Here is a 20313-nt window from a genome sequence, read left to right on the forward strand (position 1 = left end):
TTTTTAAAATTTCAAGTTCCAAATTCTATTTCTCCCTCCCTTCCTCCCCCTCACTGAGAAGGCAAACAATTTGATATAGGTTATACACACAGTTATGCAAAGTCATATTTCCATATTAGTCCATGTTAGTCACAGACCAATTAAAAAAAAAGAAAAATAAAGAAGGTAAAAGGTATGCTTTAATCTGCATTCAGACTCTACCAGTTTTTTCTCTGGAGATGGATATTATTTTTCATCATAAATCCTTTGGAATTGCCTTGGATCATTGTATTGCTGAGGATATCCAAGTCAGTCACAGCTGATCATTGTATAGTATTGTTACTGTATACATTGTTCTTTCTGGGTCTTTTTTACCCTTCTTTGCATCAGTTCTAAGTCTCCCCAGGTTTTTCTGAAACAATCTAGCTCATCATTTCTCATAGTAAAATAGCATTTTATTTTAATCATAATTCATTTAGCCATTCTCCAAATGATGTGTATCCCCCCAATTTCAAATTCTTTGCCACCAAAAAGGGCTTCTATAAATATTTTTGTACCTAAAGGTCCATTCTTCTTTTTTAAAAATTTCTTTGGAATACAGATCTAGGAGTGATATTGCTGGGTCAAAGAATATGCAGTTTCATAGCCCTTTGGGCATAGCTCCAAAATGTTCTCTAGAATAGGTGACAATTTTTCTATAATTTAAGTCCTAAAAAATTGTTGGAGAGGGGAGCAGAGAAAAGTTAAGTAATTTATTTATCTGTGGTCAAGCAGCATTGTGCATGGGTGACTAAACTTGTTAAGCAATAAACATTAGTGCCAACCCTGATGATAAAGCCCTAAGCTCAAATCCAGAGCCTTCCTCAATCTGAAGTTATCCCTTGATGGGGAGTGCGATGTAGTGGAATATTCTACTACAGAAAAAATCCTTTCCTACAGAAAAAGAACCTACTTGTGGAATACTTCCATTTGCGTAGAAATCCCTTCTCAAACACAATGGTTCTGTGACCCTGGGCATATCACTTAACCATTCAGCCTCAGTTTCTCCCTCTATGAAATGAGAGTTTTGGGCTTGATGGCCTCCCTGGTTTCTTCCAGGTTTAAATCTGTGATCTTTTATATTTCATGCCCTCTCATTAAATGCTTAGCGAAAAGAGACTATGATGTGTAGGAACATAGGACAGCAATTTTAGGCCTATTCAAAGCACAAAATGTACTAAGAACATTTTGCCAAGTTATGATCCATAGTGAAGAAAAGAAGAAAAGCTTTTGGGACAAGTTAAAGGAGGCTTTGTATGAAACCTGTGTCTGAGTGACTCAGTTTTCTATGAGAGACACAAACCTGTGGCTTTGCTGACTTGAGTGCCAATCTACACCTCGCTCCCCCAGTATGTTTTTTCCCTCTTCTTTTTTCTCCTTTAAATTATAGCACTGTAACTTAAAATACAAATATGAGAGTCAAGAAAAAAATATTATGTATCTGCTATATAAACATTATGCTATATAAAAACAAATGTATATATGCTATATATACATATAATATATATTTATCCATTCTTGTAACACTTTTCATGTAGTTCTGAGGACCTTTCCCTCCTGTTTCCATCCCCATTACAGAGCCATTTTTTCCTATTTATCCATTATCACTTATCTTTGGTTAGTTGGAAGAAATCTTCTTCCAAATATCCAGATAATTTTATGATATACCCTCTGATTTAAAGTGGCATCTAAAAGCAAATTTTTCTATTTTCCCTATTGAGGCAGCCAGTTGACTCAGTGGATGGAGCTCTGGACTTGGAATCAGGAAGACCTAAATTCAAATCCAGTTTCAGGTACTGGGTATGTGACCCTAGGCAAGTCCCCCTCTGCCTCCATTCATTTATCTGTAAAATGTAGATTTCACATCTGTAAAATGTAGATTTCACAAGCCTCAAAGGCTTGTGAAGCTCAAATGAGATAATCTTTGTAGAGCATTTTGCAAATCTTAAAGTCCTATATATAAATGTTAATTAGTAGTATTATCATGAGGATCAGTAAAGCTGAGCCACTGTTGAAGTTATAGTGATGTGCTTTTGAGTCGTGATGTGAACCAGCCAGTTTTATTGCTCTTATAATCCACAAATGATACCATTCATTGTGGGCTGCCACCCAGCTCCCAAATATTTGCTGCTGTTCATTAAAGGAAATATGGCAAATGTGTTTTGATGTCTCAACTCAGATCCCTTCCCAGTAATGGGAAATCAGTTGGAAAGAAGCTTATGCTTTGTCATTTATAGCTTAGCATTATCTTCAGAAAGCAAGGACAGTGTGTTAGGTACTAAATATGTATGGAGTAATTTCTGTATATAGAGTAGTCATCTTCCTGGGGAGGCTAAAAATGAAATAAAACATGATGTCTCTGCCCTTAAGGAATTTCCTCTGGTTGTGGAATTAAAAACTCTCTCACGATTAAATATCAACAAGTGCAAAGTGATGCAATTCAAAATGAATTCCACCAACTCTGTCATCCCTTACTGGTTTCTTTATGAGAGTCAGCACTTTTTTTGTGGTACAGCATCAAGAACAGGTTTAAAATCAAAGGAGCTAGGTTTAAATCCCATTGTTCATTATTTGTCTGATCTTGAACAAATTGCTTGATTGTCACCAGACTTCATTTTCCTCTATAAAATGAGGTAGGTAATTATTTAACATTTCTTCTACATTGAAATCTTGTGATAGAATTTATCACTATTAGTGTAATCTTTTTAAATGTGATAAGGACAGGGGCCATGTTTATGTACATATGTATATATCTACTTATATTCTCATACTAAGCATTCATTAAATACTTGTTGATTGGTTGAATGACACTAGAGGAAAGGATATAATTTTCTTTTGTCAAGCAAGCACAAATATGGGTATAGACTCTATACCCTCTCACTCTGTGAGAGGGGTACAAGGATATTACCCCTCTCACAGAGTGAGTATGATTGAGTTGGAGAAGGACTATTAAAGTTCAGGAGAAATAATTTCATTGTAATATCTCAGAGAGGGACGGAGCAGTCTAGTCTGAGGCACTTTACAGGAATTGAAAGACCACAGCATATTGAACTGCTATGATCCCTGGGGAAGTCCTGAAACCTTTTGGCACCATTAAATGCAAGACTCATCAGGAGAGTTGGAAATAGGTGCAAGAATCTAGGTAATCAAGGCCAAGACCAGACATGGCCTAACCATTCCATTCAAAGAGGGTGGAGGTTAAGCCTAGCCTTGTCACAAAATTCCAAAACAGGAATTTAAGCTGGAGATATGAACAAATAGAAGACATCCTACACTATGAAGAAATATGGTTCAAGAGGTATGCCTAGAACCCCCCCCCCCCAAAAAGAGGTAAGCCTAGAAGAAGAGAGTATAACTTTATGATAATTATAAATAAAGCCTCAGAGGAAAAAATTTAGCTCAATAATAAGCATTGTCTGGAAGAAATGAAATGAAATTTAAAAAATGATATAAAAAATGTGAAATAATAGCTCCTGAGGAAAGAATTGGAGAAATGAAAAGAATATAAACCTCACCTGAGAAACAGACTCTCAGAAAATTAGAACAGAGGACATATAACTTGGTTCTAGGAAACAACAAGAAATAAAAAGACTAGAAAATGGAAAAAAAAACCATAAGACAACTGCTATCAAAAGTAACTAACCTAGAAATTGTGCCATAATTTAAGAATGATGAGATACTCTGAAAATAAAAAAAATAAGCCATTTTACCATATTTGAAGAAATCATAAATAAAAACTGCCAAGAATTATTAGAACCAGAGGGCAAAGTGAAAATAGAATCCACTGTTTTTCATCTCCTGAACAAAATTACAAAATGAAAACTTTTAGGAGTGTCATCACTAAAATACAGAGCTTTCAAGCCAAAGAAAAAAGACTGCAAGCACCCAGAAGAAGGTAAAATACCAGGGAATCCTAGTGAGATCATACAAGATTTGACATCATTTACTTTAAAGGAGAGAAAATCTTGGAATAGAGTTACAATGAAAAATAATTTACCCTATAAGACTGAATATAAACCTATAAGGGGAAAATATTTTCAGTTTATAATAGAAAACTTAAAAAATTTCCAATGAAAAGTCCAAAGCTGAATACGTTGCAATGCAAACTATAGTTAGGAGAAACCTAGAAAAATAAAGTTATTTGAGAAATTAGAAGAGACTGTGGAACATGTACACCTATTATGGAGCCATGAAATAGTTTACTAATTGTAGAAAGTAATTGGGAACTGTACCCCAGAAAGTGACTTTAAGCTTACATGCCCTTTCTCCTGATTATACAAATACGAGGCCTATATCCTAAAGGCAGTGTGTGTGTGTGTAATGTTAGAATAAATTATGGTGGGGGCAGCTGGGTAGCTCAGTGGATTAAGAGCCAGTCCTAGAGATGGGAGGTCCTAGGTTCAAATCTGGCCTCAGCCACTTCCTAGCTGTGTGACCTTGGGCAAGTCACTTAACCCCCATTGCCTAGCCCTTACCACTCTTCTGCCTTGGAGCCAATACACAGTATTGACTCCAAGATGGAAGGTAAGGGTTAAAAAAAAAAAAGAATAAATTATGGTATATAAATTGTTACACTATATCATTGTATTTGAAGAAATAAAAAATGAGAAACCCGTGAAGCTTTATATCTTTTGGAAAGAGAAGTCATGGATTATGGGTGAAGAATGAGACATACATTTTCAGATATGACTAAATCAAGAATTTGTTTTGTTGTATTATGCTTGTTATAGGGAAAGAGTGCAGGAAAGGAATATGGGGAGGTAGCAACAGTGTTGCAAATTTAAAAAAGACCAAATTTTGGGAAGGCTTCTAGTTTATCCCCATTGCAGATGATGTTTGCTGATGGTTTTAGATATATATTGTTTATTATTTTTAGGAAAGGCCCTTCTGTTTCTATACTTTCTAATGTTTTCAATAGGAATATGTGTTGTATTTTGTCAGAGGCTTTTTCTGCATCTATTGAGATAATCCTGTGATTTTTGTCAGTTTGCTTGTTAATATGGTCAGTTATGTGGATGGTTTTCCTAATATTGAACCATCCTTGCATTCCTGGTATGAATCCTACCTAGTCATAGTGGATAAACCTTGTGATTACTTGCTGGAGTCTTTTTGCTAGTATCCTATTTACGATTTTTACATCTATATTCATTAAGGAGATTGGTTTATAGTTTTCTTTCTCTGTTTTTGACCTGCCTGTCTTTGGAATCAGTACCATATTTGTGTTGTAAAAGGTATTTGGTAGAACTCTTTCTTTGCTTATTCTGTCAAATAGTTTGTATCATATTGTGATTAGTTGTTTTTTGAATGTTTTGATAAAATTCATTTGTGAATCCATCTGGTCCTGGGGATTTTTTCTTAGGGAGTTCTCTGATGGCTTGTTCAACTTCTTTTTCTGATATGGGATTGTTTAGGTAGACTATTTCTTCCTCTGTTTGTCTAGGCAATTTATATTTTTGTAAATATTCATCCATATCAACTAGATTGCCATATTTATTGCCATATAGTTGGGCATAATACTTTTTAAAGATTGCCTTAATTTCCTCTTCATTAGAGGTGAGGTCTCCCTTTTCATTTTGTATCATGTCAATTTGGTTTTCTTCTTTCCTTTTTTAAATTAGCTTGACCAGTACTTTGTCTATTTTATTTGTTTATTTTTTTAAAGTACCAGCTTCTAGTCTTATTTATTAAATCAATAGTTCTTTGACTTTCAATTTTATTAATTTCTCCTTTGAGTTTTAGGATTTCTAATTTATTCTTCATCTGAGGATTTTTAATTTGAACACTTTCTAGTTTTTTTAATTTGTATGTCCAATTCATTGATGTCTGTCCTTTCTAATTTGTTAATATATGAACTCAAGGTTATAAATTTACTCCTGAGTACTGCTTTGGCTGCATCCCATAGATTTTGAAAGGGTGTCTCATCATTGCAGTTTTCTTCAATGAAGTTATTAATTGTTTCTGTAATTTGTTCTTTAACTGATTCTGGAGAATCGTATTATTTAATTTCCAATTAATTTTTGGTTTGCATAGCCATGTACCCTTACTAATTATTATTTTCATTGCACTGTGATCTGAGAAGGTTGCATTTATTATTTCTACTCCTTTGCACTTGCTTGCAATGTTTTTATGCCCTAGTACATGGTCAATCTTTGTGAATGTGCCATGTACTGCTGAAAAGGAGGCGTATTCCTTTTTGTCCCTATTTATTTTTCTCCACATATCTACTAACTCTAATTTTTCTAAGATTTCATTCACTTCTATTACCTCTTTCTTCTTCTTCTTCTTTTTTTGGTTTGATTTATCTAGTTCTGATAGAGGAAGGTTCAGGTCTCCCACTAGTATAGTTTTTCTATCTCTTTTATCCTTGAGCTCCACTAGTTTCTCCTTTAGAAATTTGGATGCTATGCCATTTGGTGCATACATGCTGAGTACTGATATTTCCTCATTGTCTATACTGCCTTTTATCAGGATGTAATTACTTTCCCTATCTTTTTTGACTAGGTCTATTTTAACTTTGGCTTTGTCAGATATCATGATTGCGACTCCTGCCTTCTTTTTATCAGTTGATGCCCAATAGATTTGGCTCCATCCTCTTACTTTTATGCTATGTGTGTCTACCTTCCTCATGTGTGTTTCTTGTAGACAGCATATGGTAGGGTTTTGGTTTCTAATCCACTGCTATTTGCTTGCTTTTTATGGGTGAGTTTATTCCATTCACATTCAGATTTATGATTACCAGCTGTGTATTTCCTAGCATTTTGATTTCCTCTCCTAGTCTTGTGTTTTCTTCTTTCACTATTTTCTTCTACACCAATGTTTTGTTTTTAATCATTCCCCTTAATTCCCACCCTTATTTTAGTTCCCTTTCTACCCTCCTCCCTTCTTATTCCCCTCTTATTTTCTTTACAGCCTTTTTATACTACCTCCCCACCCTCTCCCTCCCTTGTACTGCTTCCCTCCCCACCAGTCTGTTTGTTACCCTTCTACTTCCCTTTAGGGCACAAATCAATTCTCTGCCCCAATGTATTTGATTGTTCTTCCCCCTTCGAGTCAATTTCAGTGCATGTAAGAGTTGAGTATTTCCTATCTCCAACCTCTTTACCCTTCCTGTGTATTGATGTTCTCCCCCCTCCTGCCATGAGCTTCTTTGTGAAATATAAACTTACCCCCTTTTGTTTCTTTTCCCATTTCTTTTAGTATTAACCTCTTTTTTAGCTCTCGTTGTGTGTGTATATATATATAGATATATATATATACATATGTATGTATTTATGCATACATATATCTATATACATATTTATGTCTTGTCATTTCATCCTATACAGTTTGTCACTGTTCCTTCTAAGTGTAATTCTTTTAGCTGCCCAAGTGATAATAATATTTTTTAAGAGTTACCAATGACCTCTTTTCTTATAGGTATACATATCATTTTAACTTATTGTGTCTCTTAAAAAAAAGTTGTTTTTTGTTTTTGCTTTTGTTTTTCCTTTTCCCCCTCTTTCTTAATTACCTTTTGATTATTCTCTTGAGTTCTGGGCTTGGGCATCAAATTTTCTGTTCAGGTCTGGTCTTTTCTTTACAAATGCTTGGAATTCTTCTATTTTGTTAAATGTCTATACTTTCCCCTGTAAGAAATATGATTAGTTTTGCTGGGTAATTGATTCTTGGTAGTAGACCTAATTCCCTTGCTTTCCGGAATATCATATTCCGTGCCTTTTGGTCCTTCAGTGTAGATGAAGCCAGATTCTGTGTTAATGTTCACTGTGGTTTCCTGGTATCTTAATAACTTCTTCTTAGCAGCTTGTAATATTTTTTCCTTTGTCTGATAGTTCTTGAATTTGACTATAATATTCCTGGATGTTGTCAGTTGGGGGTTAAGTACAGGAGGTGATCTGTGGATTCTTTCAATCTCCACTTTCCCCTCTTGTTCTAGAATATCAGGGCAATTTTCTTGCATAATATCCTGTAGTATAGTGTCCAGGCTTTTTCTTTTGTCATGGTCTTCTGGTACACCAGTGATTCTTAAGTTGTCCCTCCTGGAATGATTTTCTAAATCCTCTGTTTTGTGAATGAGATGCTTTATATTTTCCTCAATTTTTTCATGCTTTTGGTTTTGTTTTATAGTGTCCTGCTGTCTTGTGAAGTTGCTTGCTTCTAGTTGTTGTATTCTGGTTTTTAAAAACTGGATTTCATCCCTGGCTTTTTGGTCATCCTTCTCCTTCTGGTCTGATTTTCTTTGGAAGTCTTCTTTCATCTTCTCTGCCTCATCTTTCATTTTCTTTGCCTCATCTTTCAGCTTCTTTGCCTCATCTTTCATCTCCTTTGCCTCATTTTTAAGCGGATTAATTTTGGCTTTCAAGACACTGTTTTCTGTTTCTAGCTGTCTTATCTTACTTTTTCAGTTCTTTTCCCAGTTGTCTTCAGCCTCTCTCTCTCTCTCTTTTTTAAACCCTTACCTTCCGTCTTGGAGTCAATACTGTGTTTTGGCTCCATGGCAAAAGAGTGGTAAGGGCTAGGTAATGGGGGTCAAGTGACTTGCCCAGGTTCACACAGCTGGGAAGTGTCTGAGGCCAGATTTGTACCCAAGACCTTCCGTCTCTAGGCCTGGCTCTCAATCCACTGAGCTACCCAGCTGCCCCCCAGCCTCTCATAATTGTGTTTTGAATTGTATTCTGAGTTCTTCCAAAGCTTGTATCCAATTTGCTGGAATTTCTGTGTTTTTGCTTGATGTTCCTTCATTCTTCTCTGTTCTGTTTGCTCTTTGTTCATTGCCTATATAGAAGCTATCGATTGTAATTTCTTTTTTCTTTTTCTGTTTTCCTCATATTTATTCCTTCTTTATTCCTGCAGTTGCCTGCACTTTTGCTCCTCTCATTTTTTTTTGTGAATTTGGGCTTTTCTGTCAGACTTCACCCTTGGAGTTTGTCAGCAAATCTCTCAGTGCAGGCTGTGGGGGGAAGTGATGTTGGAGCTTGAGCTTTCCTGTGCTCTGGAGGCCTTGATGGGATTAAGTCCAGCTGAGTTACAGAGCTGGATGTACCCTGAGGCCAAAACCTTGTGGGGAGCAGTATGGAGTGCCTTCCCTGCTGCAACTAGTCTTCCCACTCTGCGATTCTTCTCTAACTGCTTTTCCACTGCCTGTTTGACACTCTGAGCCTGGCACAGCTTTGCCTATAAGGTACTCCCTCCAGCCCAGCACCCTTGCCCCTCCAGTAGTTCCAGCTACCACTGGAGGCTTAGAGCTTTAGGTGGGGGAGGGGTCTTAGGACCTTCTTTCTTCCTTCCCCTTAGACCTGAGTGTTCTTGAATTCAGGCTTTTGGGGGTGTACCTTTTAAATTGAGTTCAGCAGGAGGGTTCCTTGGCTCTGTCTTGTTTTCAGTTACCTAGGAGCATTTTGTTTGTAATCGGTAAGGAAGAGTTTTCAGAGGTCTGAACGTTTGCTGCCTCTATGCTGCCATCTACTCCTTTACATACTTCTATATCTCAATTTGTTTAGCCATTCCACATTTGATATATACTCTTTAGCTTTTAAAAAAAATTTAATTCATTTAGTCCCTTTAAAACATTATTCCTTGGTTATAGGTATCATATTATTTTCCTCCCTCCCCTCTGTAATAGATAATCTTGGAGGATATATTTATATATTTTAATTTGGTCAATTTCAAACATTATTACTTGATCACAAAATAATTTTCTATTCCTCCCTCCCCTCCCCCCCATCCCTCCCATAGCCAAAGTGCAAATCCTCTGGGTGTTGCATGTGTCCATGATCAGAACCCATTTCCATGTTGTTGGTGTTTGCACTAGGATGTTCATTTAGAGTCTACATCCCCAATCATATCTCCTCAACCAATGTAATCAAGCATTTGTTTTTCTTTGGTGTTTTTACTCCCACAGTTTTTCCTCTGAATGTAGATAGTGTTCTTTCTCATAGATCCCTCTGGGTTGTTCAGGAACATTGCATTGCCACTAATGGAGAAGTCCATTACATTCGATTGTACCACAATGTATCAGTCTCCGTGTACATTGTTATCTTGGTTTTGTTACTTTTGCTCCACATCACTTCCTAGGGGTTGCTCCAATTCCCATGGAATTCCTCCACTTTATTATTCCTTTGAGCACAATAGTATTCCATCATCAACATATACCACAATTTGTTCAGTCATTCCCCAATTGAAGGGCATCCCCTCATTTTCCAATTTTTTGCCACCATAAAGAGCGCAGCATGAATATTCTTGTACATGTCTTTTTGCTTATTATCTCTTTGGGGTACAAACCCAGCAGTGCTATGGCTGGATCAAAGGGCAGACAATCTTTTAGTGCCCTTTGGGCATAGTTCCAAATTGCCCTTGGAGGTTATATTTAATGGATAAATTATAACTAATGGATCAGATATGCGGAAAGGAAACTAGTATAAGTTCTGGACTTTCTGCCACCGTGTTAGAACAGGCAACAATGGGAATATTAGAGAGAGGAGAAATTGACAAGACTGATAGTTGATGGGGAAGGGGCAACTGGGAGGGCCAGTTGGTCTTGTGACTAGATGTCTTCCTTCCTGGCATTGGAAGGGGGGAGGAGCTTTGGCTTCTCAGTCTCTGGATAGTGTGCCTCTATTTTCTTTTTTCTTTTTTAAACATTATTTTATTTGGTTATTTACAAACAAGTGCCTCTATTTTCTTCAACCTGAGGAGACGGGCCCAACAAACTCTTAAGTTTAGAACTTTTCTTGTTGCTTGCTGTCTACTGCTATGATTTTGAAATTAAGAAAACTAGCACAGATATAGCGTAGACAGGAATAAGAGAAATCCTCCACCAGCCTGTGAGGCCTGGCCTCAGCTCCAAAGCTGAGAAAGACTCCAACCTTATTTAGGGACATCCCTCTTCCCTTTTCCCTGTTACCTCTCCAATCTGAACTGGTTATTAATTATCTCATTTGAATATTGCAGTCAGATTAGTGGACTATCTTTTCTGGGGCATAGAGGGAGCTGAATCTCAGTTCAGTCATCTAATTACAAAAGTTCCTTATCGGACTCCTGCTGAGGGATCAAATTCTTGGGAAAGGCTTGTCCCTCAGGAGGGTCTGTGTTTAGCTGCTCTGGGACAACTTCAGCAGCAATCCAGCAAGAAGACACCCCCGCAGGCTATCATAAGTGGCTCATTTCTTGGACACCCCATTTTGCCTCTCTGCAGGGGTATCTCTCTCCTTTGCCTAACCAGCAGCCATATTCCCTCTCACCCTTCAACTCCTCCATTCCCTGCTACAAACCTTCAACATCCCCTGTTCTACATATCCACCCATCTTTCCCAATAAATATTACAGGTAGTTATCTCCCTTTACTTACCCTTCTCCCTTTTATGCTTCCCTTCCTCCCTCTTCCAATTCCCTCCCCTCTTTTTCCCTTCAATTTTCCCTTTCCCCTTCTTCTTCAGCCTCCGTCTAAGTTACCCAGGGTGAAATATGATGTTTCAGAGAAAATACTCTTTTCTCTTCTTTATCTCAAGTAAGGGTTTATTGGGGAAAACAGGAAAAGATGAAGGATAGAGGTAAGGGGGGTCGGATTTCCCTATTATCTACAGTGAGTCTTAGGTTGGAGGATATTGAGAGAAATGGCAATTCAGTCACTAGCATGAAACTGAGCAAGTCAGAGAAAGATATATGGACTATTGTCCTTCTTCTGCCTTCAAATCAGCCAGGTCACCTCCAGCTTGATTATCCCAAGTCCCAGAGATAAACCCAGCTTCTTCCTTCAGAGTTACCACTATTCACCCAAAGCCTTCAGCCAGGTCAGAAGTTGGCTCTTGCCTCCAATTGTTTCCCGGTCACATTCCAAATGGAATTTTCCTTTGATTGACAGCTGATCAATCTCCAGCTTCTTGTCTTACTGCATTTTCTTGTAATTTTTCTCTTTTACACATTCCTTCCTTTTTGTCTCTTTAAAAAATGCACCCAGTATTTTTTTTAATGATACTTACCTTTTGGTTATATTTCTAATTATCTAACTCTTAACCCTGTATTATCTTAAATATTCCTTTACCCTCCCAAAGGAACACATCCTAAACTTAGCTATTCTGTCTATCTAGTTCTATGCTAACTTTGAATATAGGATAAATGGTTTATGTAATAGGGATTTTACATGAACATGGTTTTGATCTAATAACTCATGTAACAATTTTAAACTGTTTCAACCATTAGCATTTTTGAATATGTAACTGTCTTATCTCCTAATGTCTATAAATTTAAGTAAGTAAACTTTTCTATTACTAACAATTGCTAACCTACTATCATAATGTAATGTAACTTCTATACTTGAGTAGTTTTTATATCTGTCCCTACTTCCCTAAGACTTTGAAAAAATTTTCTCAACTGTCCCTATCGTTAGTTATTAGAACATTAATAAATTATTCTAATATAGTTCGTTTGTTAGTACATTAGTGTACTAACACATGTGTACATAGGTTGTATCTATACAGATTTACATATATACATCCACGTACATTGTTCTTGATTTCTGTGCAATCTCATGTCTAAACAGACATGAGATTCCCACAGAAATTTATATATCAGTGTGACTTATGTTTCACAACTATGCATATGTTGTATACTTACCCATTCCATGAGATCTCTCCCTACATTATATTTTAGTGTAGCATGTATATGTATATGTGATGTTAACATGTATGTCGCATTCTTACATAACCTCATGATCACAAGTCCAAACTTGCAAAGTCTTTCCATGTCCTTTGAAGTTGATTGTAGAAACTGTGTGTGTCCTTCATCATCTGATCAGCATATCACTCTTGTCTGCTGTCACTCCTGATTGTAGTCCTGTGTTCCTCAATTCAGGAACAAACTAGAACAATCAGGAACATGTATGTGTGTAAGGTTTTTACATGTGCATGTATGTAAGATTGAAATTTTCATTGTACATGGAAGTAAGCTATGAGTTATTCATGTCAGATTTCATCAGTTATTCTTCATGTGTGGAATTAAGCACTACATGTGTTCTTCATGTGTGGAAGTAAGCTTTACATATGTTAATCTTCATGGGTGGGTGTAAGCAGTATAATATAATTTCTTCGAATTTTGTTAAGACTATGAATTTGAAGTTTTCTTATCTTTTTGCTGTTTGAATTTATTTTTGTATTTTTTATTGTATTCTGTCTTTAGTTATGTTTTGGAGATAGAATTTAGATATAATATAATTCGTTTGGTCATTGAGTTATGTATTCATTTGAAAGAATTTTGTTACTTTCATTGCTGTTGCTATTGTAGGCAGAGAGTTTGTATAGTATATGTAGAGATTTTTCTATGGCTGCTAAACTTTTAAATGCATATTTTCCTTTTGTCTGTGTTAGTGACTGTATTTATTTTTTCCTGGAACTGTTCTATTTGCTTCAGGGGTGCTTTCCTGTTATCATTTTAACATGTGCAATGCTCTCTTGTCTGTACTATCTGTTGATATGTACTCTTATGTGTGCTTTCCTTTGTTTTCCATAGAGACTGTTATTGATTGTTGATTATTTTCATAGGGCTACTCAACATTATGGGTCTGATGCAATTTTACATGTGAATCATAGAACCCTGAATCTCTTTGATCAACCTTTATAGATGTTGAGGTTGTCATTACAACTGATGTTGGTCTGATCCATTTTGGTTCTGTAGGAGATTCTCCCCCCACTCTTCCCTTAGCTGACCCGCAGCAATTTCACTGGGTTTTACATGTATCCTTGTTCAGAACCTATTTCCATGTTGTTCGTGTTTGCATTAGGATGTTCATTTAGAGTCTACTTTCCCAACCATATCCCCTTGACCTGTGTAATCAAGCAGTTGTTTTTTCTTCTGTTTCTACTCCTCCAGTTTTCCCTCTGAATGTGGATAGTGTTCTTTCTTGTAAATCTCTCCAAGTTGTTCAGGGTCATTGCATTGCCACTACGTTCGATTGTACCACAGTTTATCATTCTCTTGTACAATGTTCTCCTGGCTCTGCTCCTTTCACACTGCATCAGTTCCTAGAGGTTGTTTCTGTTCTTATGGAATTGCTCCACTTTATTATTCCTTTGAGCACAATAGTATTCCATCACCAACATATACCACAATTTGTTCAGACATTCCCCAAATGAAGGGCACCCCCTCATTTTCCAATTTTTGGCCACCATAAAGAGCGCAGCTATGAATATTCTTGTACAAGTCTTTTTCCTTATTATCTCTTTGGGGTACGAACCGAGCAGTGTAATGGCTGAATCAAAGGGCAGACAGTCTTTTAGCACCCTTTAGATATAGTTCCAAATTGCCCTCCAGAATGGTTGGATCAATTCACAACTCCACCAGCAATGAATTAATGTCCCTACTTTGCCACATCCCCTCCAGCATTCATTACTTTCCTTTGCTGTCATGTTAGCCAATCTGCTAGGTGTGAGGTGATACCTCAGAGTTGTTTTGATTTTGCATTTCTCTAATTATAAGAGATTTAGAACACTTTTTCATGTGCTTATTTATAGTTTTGATTTCTTTAACTGAAAATTGCCTATTCATGTCCCTTGCCCATTTATCAATTGGAGAATGGCTTGATTTTTTGTACAATTGGTTTAGCTCTTTATAAATTTGAGTAATTTTTCCTTTGTCAGAGGTTTTCGTAATGAAGATCGTTTCCCAATTCGTTGCTTCCCTTCTAATTTTGGTTGCATTGGGTTTTTTTTTGTACAAAACCTTTTTCATGTAATGCAATCAAAATGATTGATTTTACATTTTGTGATTTTTTTTTTCTAGCTCTTGTTTGGTTTTAAAGTCTTATCTTTCCCAATTATCTGACATGTATACTATTGTTTATACTATGTGTTTACCTAATTTGCTTATAGTTTCCTTCTTTATATTCAAATCATTTACCTATTCTGAATTTATCTTGGTGTAGTGTGTGAGATGTTGATCCAAACCTAATCTCTTCTGTTTTCTCTTCCAATTTTCCCATCAGTTTTTATCAAATAGTGGATTTTGGTCCCCAAAGCTAGGATCTTTGGGCTTTTCATAGACTGTCTTGCTAAGGTCATTTACCCACAGTCTATTCCAATGATCCTCCTTTCTGTCTCTTAGCCAATAACAAATTGTTTTGATGACCACTGCTTTATAGTATAGTTTGAGTCTGGGTCAGCAAGTCCTCCTTCCTTTGCATTTTTTTTTCATGATTTCCCTAGATATCCTTGATCTTTTGTTCTTCCAAATGAACTTTGTTATGTTTTTTTTCTAATTCAGTAAAAAAGTTTTTTGTTAGTTCAATGGATATGGAACTGAATAAGTAAATTAATTTGGGTAGGATGGTCATTTTTATTATGTTAACTTGTCCTACCCATGAGTAATCAATGTTTTTCTAATTGTTTAGATATAGTTTTAATTGTGTGAAGAGTGTTTTGTAGTTATGTTCATGTAGTTCATATAGTGATTGTCTTGGCAGATAGATTCCAAAATATTTTATGTTGTCTAGGATGATTTTAAATGGAATTTCTCTTTCTAATTCTTGTTGCTGTGATGTGTTGGAGATATACAGAATTGCTGATGACTTATGTGGGTTTATTTTGTATCTTGCAAGTTTCCTAAAGTTGTTGATTATTTTTGTTAATTTTTTGGTTGATTCTCTAGGATTCTTTAAGTAGACCATCATCCACAAAGAGTGATAGCTTCGTCTCCTCATTGCCTATTTTAATACCTTCAATTTCTTTTTCTTCTGTAATTGCTACTGCTAGTGTTTCTAGTAAAATGTTAAATAATAGAGGTTATAATGGACATCCTTGTTTCACTCCTGATCTTATTGGGAAGCCTTCTAGTTTATCCCCATTGCAGATGATGTTTCCTGATGGTTTTAGATATATACTGTTGATTTTTTTTTTAGGAAAGGCCCTTCTATTCCTATACTTTCTAGTGTTTTCAAAAGGAATGGGTATTGTATTTTGTTAAAGGCTTTTTCTGCATCTATTGAGATAATCATGTGATTTTTGTCAGTTTGCTTGTTAATATGGTCAATTATGTGGATGGTTTTCCTAATATTGAACTGTACTCTTTCAAAAAATGTCTTTCGTATTTAGTATTAAATTTAATAAATACTTAAAGACAAAGTATACATAAATGATTCATGGTTTCATCTGCAATCTTATTTTTTCATTCTTAGGTTTGTTAGCATTTGTCAAATTCAAAATAGAAGAAAGAGGTTGTATAGCTGAATACTACCTGAAACAGAGATATAATGCAGTAGTGGACATACCCAACAGGAAGCAGCTGAGGTACAACAGATGCAGCAGGGATTATACCAAAGGGGCATCAATAGAAGATATTGGCAGCTTTGCAACATGAAAAAGAGGATTTGCCCTTTCTTTTGTGCCCCATATGTGGATTATACATCCCCACCCTACAGCCACCTATGGTTGTTTTTCATTTCCTCTGTTTCTGGTGATAGTAAGAGCATGTTTATAAAGCTCCAGGTTTACAGGGAATATTTCATTATTGTTATTTAACTAAAATGTCATTAAAAAAAAAGAAATTGTAGTCGTAAAAGGTTAGAGGTGGAAGAGCCTTTGGAAATGACCTATTCCTTTTTCCTGTTTTTGGGAAACTGAAGCCCACTGAGGTAGAGTGAATTACTTAGCTTCTCTTTTGGTTCCTGAGTTGGGTCTGGTACCTGTGGGTGTTGATTTTACTTTTCACTATGGCAGACTGTCACCCAGCCAGGCCAGATTCATTTCATTCATTCAGTAAGCATTTATTATGTGCCAGGCAGTGTGCTAACATGTTGGAGGGTACAGATATGAAAAATAAAGACAGTTCCTGCCCTCAAGCAGTTTATAAACTAATGCTAGAAGACAACACACAAAAAGAAATCGAAAGGGGCACAAAGTGATTGGGGAAGAAGTTACCCAGGGTGGGGCACGTTTAATAGAAAGAAGGCTGGGATGGAGCTCTCTTTAAGTGGAAGTTTTGGGGGTAGTTCTTTGCTTCTCCTATCAGATGGACAAAGAATGTTAATGAAGCTAGAGTAAATTTTGTAGTTGAAATACTATTGTGTATGTTTCAGGAAAACTCCAAGAGCACATATGTAGGGAAGACAGGGAGTTATGATTGTTCCATGCTTTGGTTCTCTTTTGATTTGCCCTCAGTCATGATTAATCCATATCTTTTTCCTATTGGAAATGTCATAAGTGTGTGGGGTGTTCAGGGAGGACTAGTACTGCTGCTGAGAGGGCTTGCTGAGACTTTTTCTGGGCTGCTCCTCCACCTTTGGTGTCTACCTGTCACCCAATTCTCAGTGTTATCATTAAGCTTTTGAAAACAAAGGGACAAACAAAAAGAAGGAAAGATATTGCCCAAGACAAACCTAGGAAAGAAAAGCTGTTACCCGACAGCTAATAGATAAGTATTTATTGAATGTTTATTAAGTAGCCCTCTCTTATTGAGAAAGGGAAAGAGACAATAATTAACAAGTCCAAATTCCAGAGAAACCAAAGATAAAGCATGTTACTTACCTCTTGACAGAAAAGTGAAATTCACAATGCAGCCTGGGACATAACATTTTTGGACATGGCCAATTCGGGAATTTGCTCTGCTTGATTATGCATTTTTGTTATGAAGGCTTTTCTTTCATCTTTTCTTTTAGAGGTTTAGAAAGAGAGAAAATGAATATTTGTTAACTAAAATTATTACATAGGTTTGTATGGATTTTCTCTATCCTTGTGAAGAAAAGTAGTACATTTATTTTTTTATTGCATTGACTGAAATTGTCATAAGAATACATATTGAAATTATGTTTAAGCAAACATTGATAAATTTTTCATTAAACCTAAAATAACCCTCTTTGGAGATTGCGTATAATCCTAGTCCTTCTTAACAGTTAGTGATGTTTTAGGGAGTTCTTCTAGGACTGTTGGTAAGAGTGAATATTCTCTAATATCTATCTTTACAATGGAAACCTTTACTTGTTACCAGATTATTTGGGGGCAAGATATCAGTTGGGTACATTGTACATTGCTGGTAAGTAAATGATAGGCATTAAAGAGCTAATAAAACTGGCAAAGAACTCTAAACAGAACCCATATTCATTATGAGACTGCTTGTGGGGCAGCTGAGTGGCTCAGTGGATTGAGAGCCAGGCCCAGGTCCTGGGTTCAAATGTGGCCACAGACACTTTCCAGCTGTGTGACCCTGGGCAAGTCCCTTAACCCCCATTATCTTTAAAAAAAAGAAAGAGAGAGAGAGAATGCTTGCTCTAATTGATTACAGAATACCAGAGTGCCCTTTAACACTTTAGCTGCAGAGCCAAGAGAAAATACAGCTAGTATAACTTAAGTGCTAAAGAATCTTATTAAAAACTGTAAAAGCCTCCTAATCTATTTTAGTAGCTTTGAGTGTATTCCAGATGCCTGATGAATTTCGGAAAGAAAAGGGGAAAAAAGGCTCTAACAATCTCTGGCTTTGAATAAGGTCAGCATTTCCAGTAAAAATTTTCATTTTTCTATAACCATAGAAACACCAAAAAGGAGATAGATTACCCCCATTTACTCTTGCCCCGCAGTATACAGGGACAGATCAGGACTAGAGGATAGAAATTGTAGAGCTTAGGAATTTAGGAAACGACCATGTAGAACTGAGGGGGCACAAACAGTTATGGCCCCATCCCCAAAACTTCTCCAAGAGTTAGCCTTAAAGAATTGGGGAACACAATGAGTCTCCTGCCTCATGCGATCTTCATCTTCTGTGACCAGGGAATTAATCTGGACCTGCTTCATTGGGTAGAATTTTTCTTTAGGGATGAGTTTGGAATGAAGAATAATTTTAAAACTTTTATATAAATTATACAGTTTCTATGGTACCACTAAAGTCATTTGAAACGAGAGCCACTAAACAGTCATTTGCCAAATTACACACACACATATATGCATAAGCAATGGCAAAGAGATGCTGACACTTGGTTACTGTTGCCTTGATTAGCGCAGAGACCATGTTCTCTACACCAGCTGCTCACAACCCTGTAATAGTAGGAATATCATGAGGGATCGTGATTATAATCTGTCTTCCCCAGGGATATTTCACTCCATGCATTTTATACTCACGATGCAAGTGGAAGAAATTGCTTATGAAAGCTTTTCTGTAGGTAGGCTAGAAGAAGAAAATACAATATTGTATTTTTTCACCTCAGCTAAAGATGTGCTTGATTGGGGGTATATTGCTTTAAGAAATCAGATTTAATTTGCAAAAAACTCAAATTTTGATTTAATGGTGCTGGAAAGTTAAATTGTAACCTTTCCAAGGATTTTCATTTGCCTTGTGCTGTTGGGGAACCTGAAATAGGGATGTCACTTGATGTTACTTATATTTGGAGCTCTGGCATGGATTTGGGAGTAAAAAGACAAATATCACTATTTTACAAAACCTTGTAAGAAAAAAAGCAAAAATAAATAGAAAAAATCTTTTAAACTAAATATGTAATTCAAGCTTATAATCATTCAAATAGTTTAAAATATTGAAATAACTGAAAATATTTCTGTAGTGTTTCACAAGCTACATCCTAATGAAAACAGGAAGGTGGAACTAAAAAAAACCCTAGCCTCCCTTTGTAGCTTTGCTGGGAAATCACCATAGTGGAAAGTTGGCTTTGCATTTACTTTACTGTGTGACTTCTCCAGGTTTAAGCATCTTCATAATAAAATAGATGAACTTGACTGGGCTCAGAGATTTAAAGCCAAAAGAGTTTTAAAAAGCCTTTCTAGTTCAATCCTCTTCTCTTCTCTTCTCTTCTCTTCTCTTCTCTTCTCTTCTCTTCTCTTCTCTTCTCTTCTCTTCTCTTCTCTTCTCTTCTCTTCTCTTCTCTTCTCTTCTCTTCTCTTCTCTTCTCTTCTCTTCTCTTCTCTTCTCTTCTCTTCTCTTCTCTTCTCTTCTCTTCTCTTCTCTTCTCTTCTCTCAAATGAGGAAACTGAAGCTGGGAGAGATTAAGTGGCTTGGTAATAAATGGCAATGGCAGAGTCTAAACTCAGATCTTTTGACTCCAAATCTATTGCTCTTTCCACTTTATTACATTGCCAGTAAATGATTTCTGATATCCCTTCCAGCTCTAGCATTCTGTGAAAATAGTCTACTAAACTCTTAATATATTTGGTAGTCATTATTGAATCACACAACTATTAAGTGTTTGAGGTCAAATTTGAACCCATCTCCAGCCTGGCTCTGTATACACTGTGCCAACCTGCTGCCCCCAAATGACATTCTTTAAAAAATTTTTTATTCTGAACTTAAGCACAAAACAAATGTGAATTTCCAT

General features: G+C 36.3%; 1 protein-coding gene across 41 annotated transcripts in view; it reads left to right on the forward strand.

Annotated features, from left to right (window-relative positions):
• The window catches only part of INPP4A (inositol polyphosphate-4-phosphatase type I A), a 250932-nt gene that overhangs the window by 45229 nt on the left and 185390 nt on the right, over positions 1 to 20313 (forward strand). For 4 of the 41 annotated variants that reach the window (XM_056808552.1, XM_056808576.1, XM_056808568.1 and 1 more), the window contains exon 2: positions 1744 to 1811. The exons of the other annotated variants lie outside the window; for them this stretch is intronic. The gene's annotated coding sequence lies outside the window, so the exon portion shown is untranslated. The remainder of the gene's footprint in view (positions 1 to 1743; positions 1812 to 20313) is intronic. 41 annotated transcript variants of the gene reach the window in all.

This window comes from Monodelphis domestica, chromosome 8 (assembly GCF_027887165.1).
Source record: "Monodelphis domestica isolate mMonDom1 chromosome 8, mMonDom1.pri, whole genome shotgun sequence".
NCBI lineage: Eukaryota > Metazoa > Chordata > Mammalia > Didelphimorphia > Didelphidae > Monodelphis > Monodelphis domestica.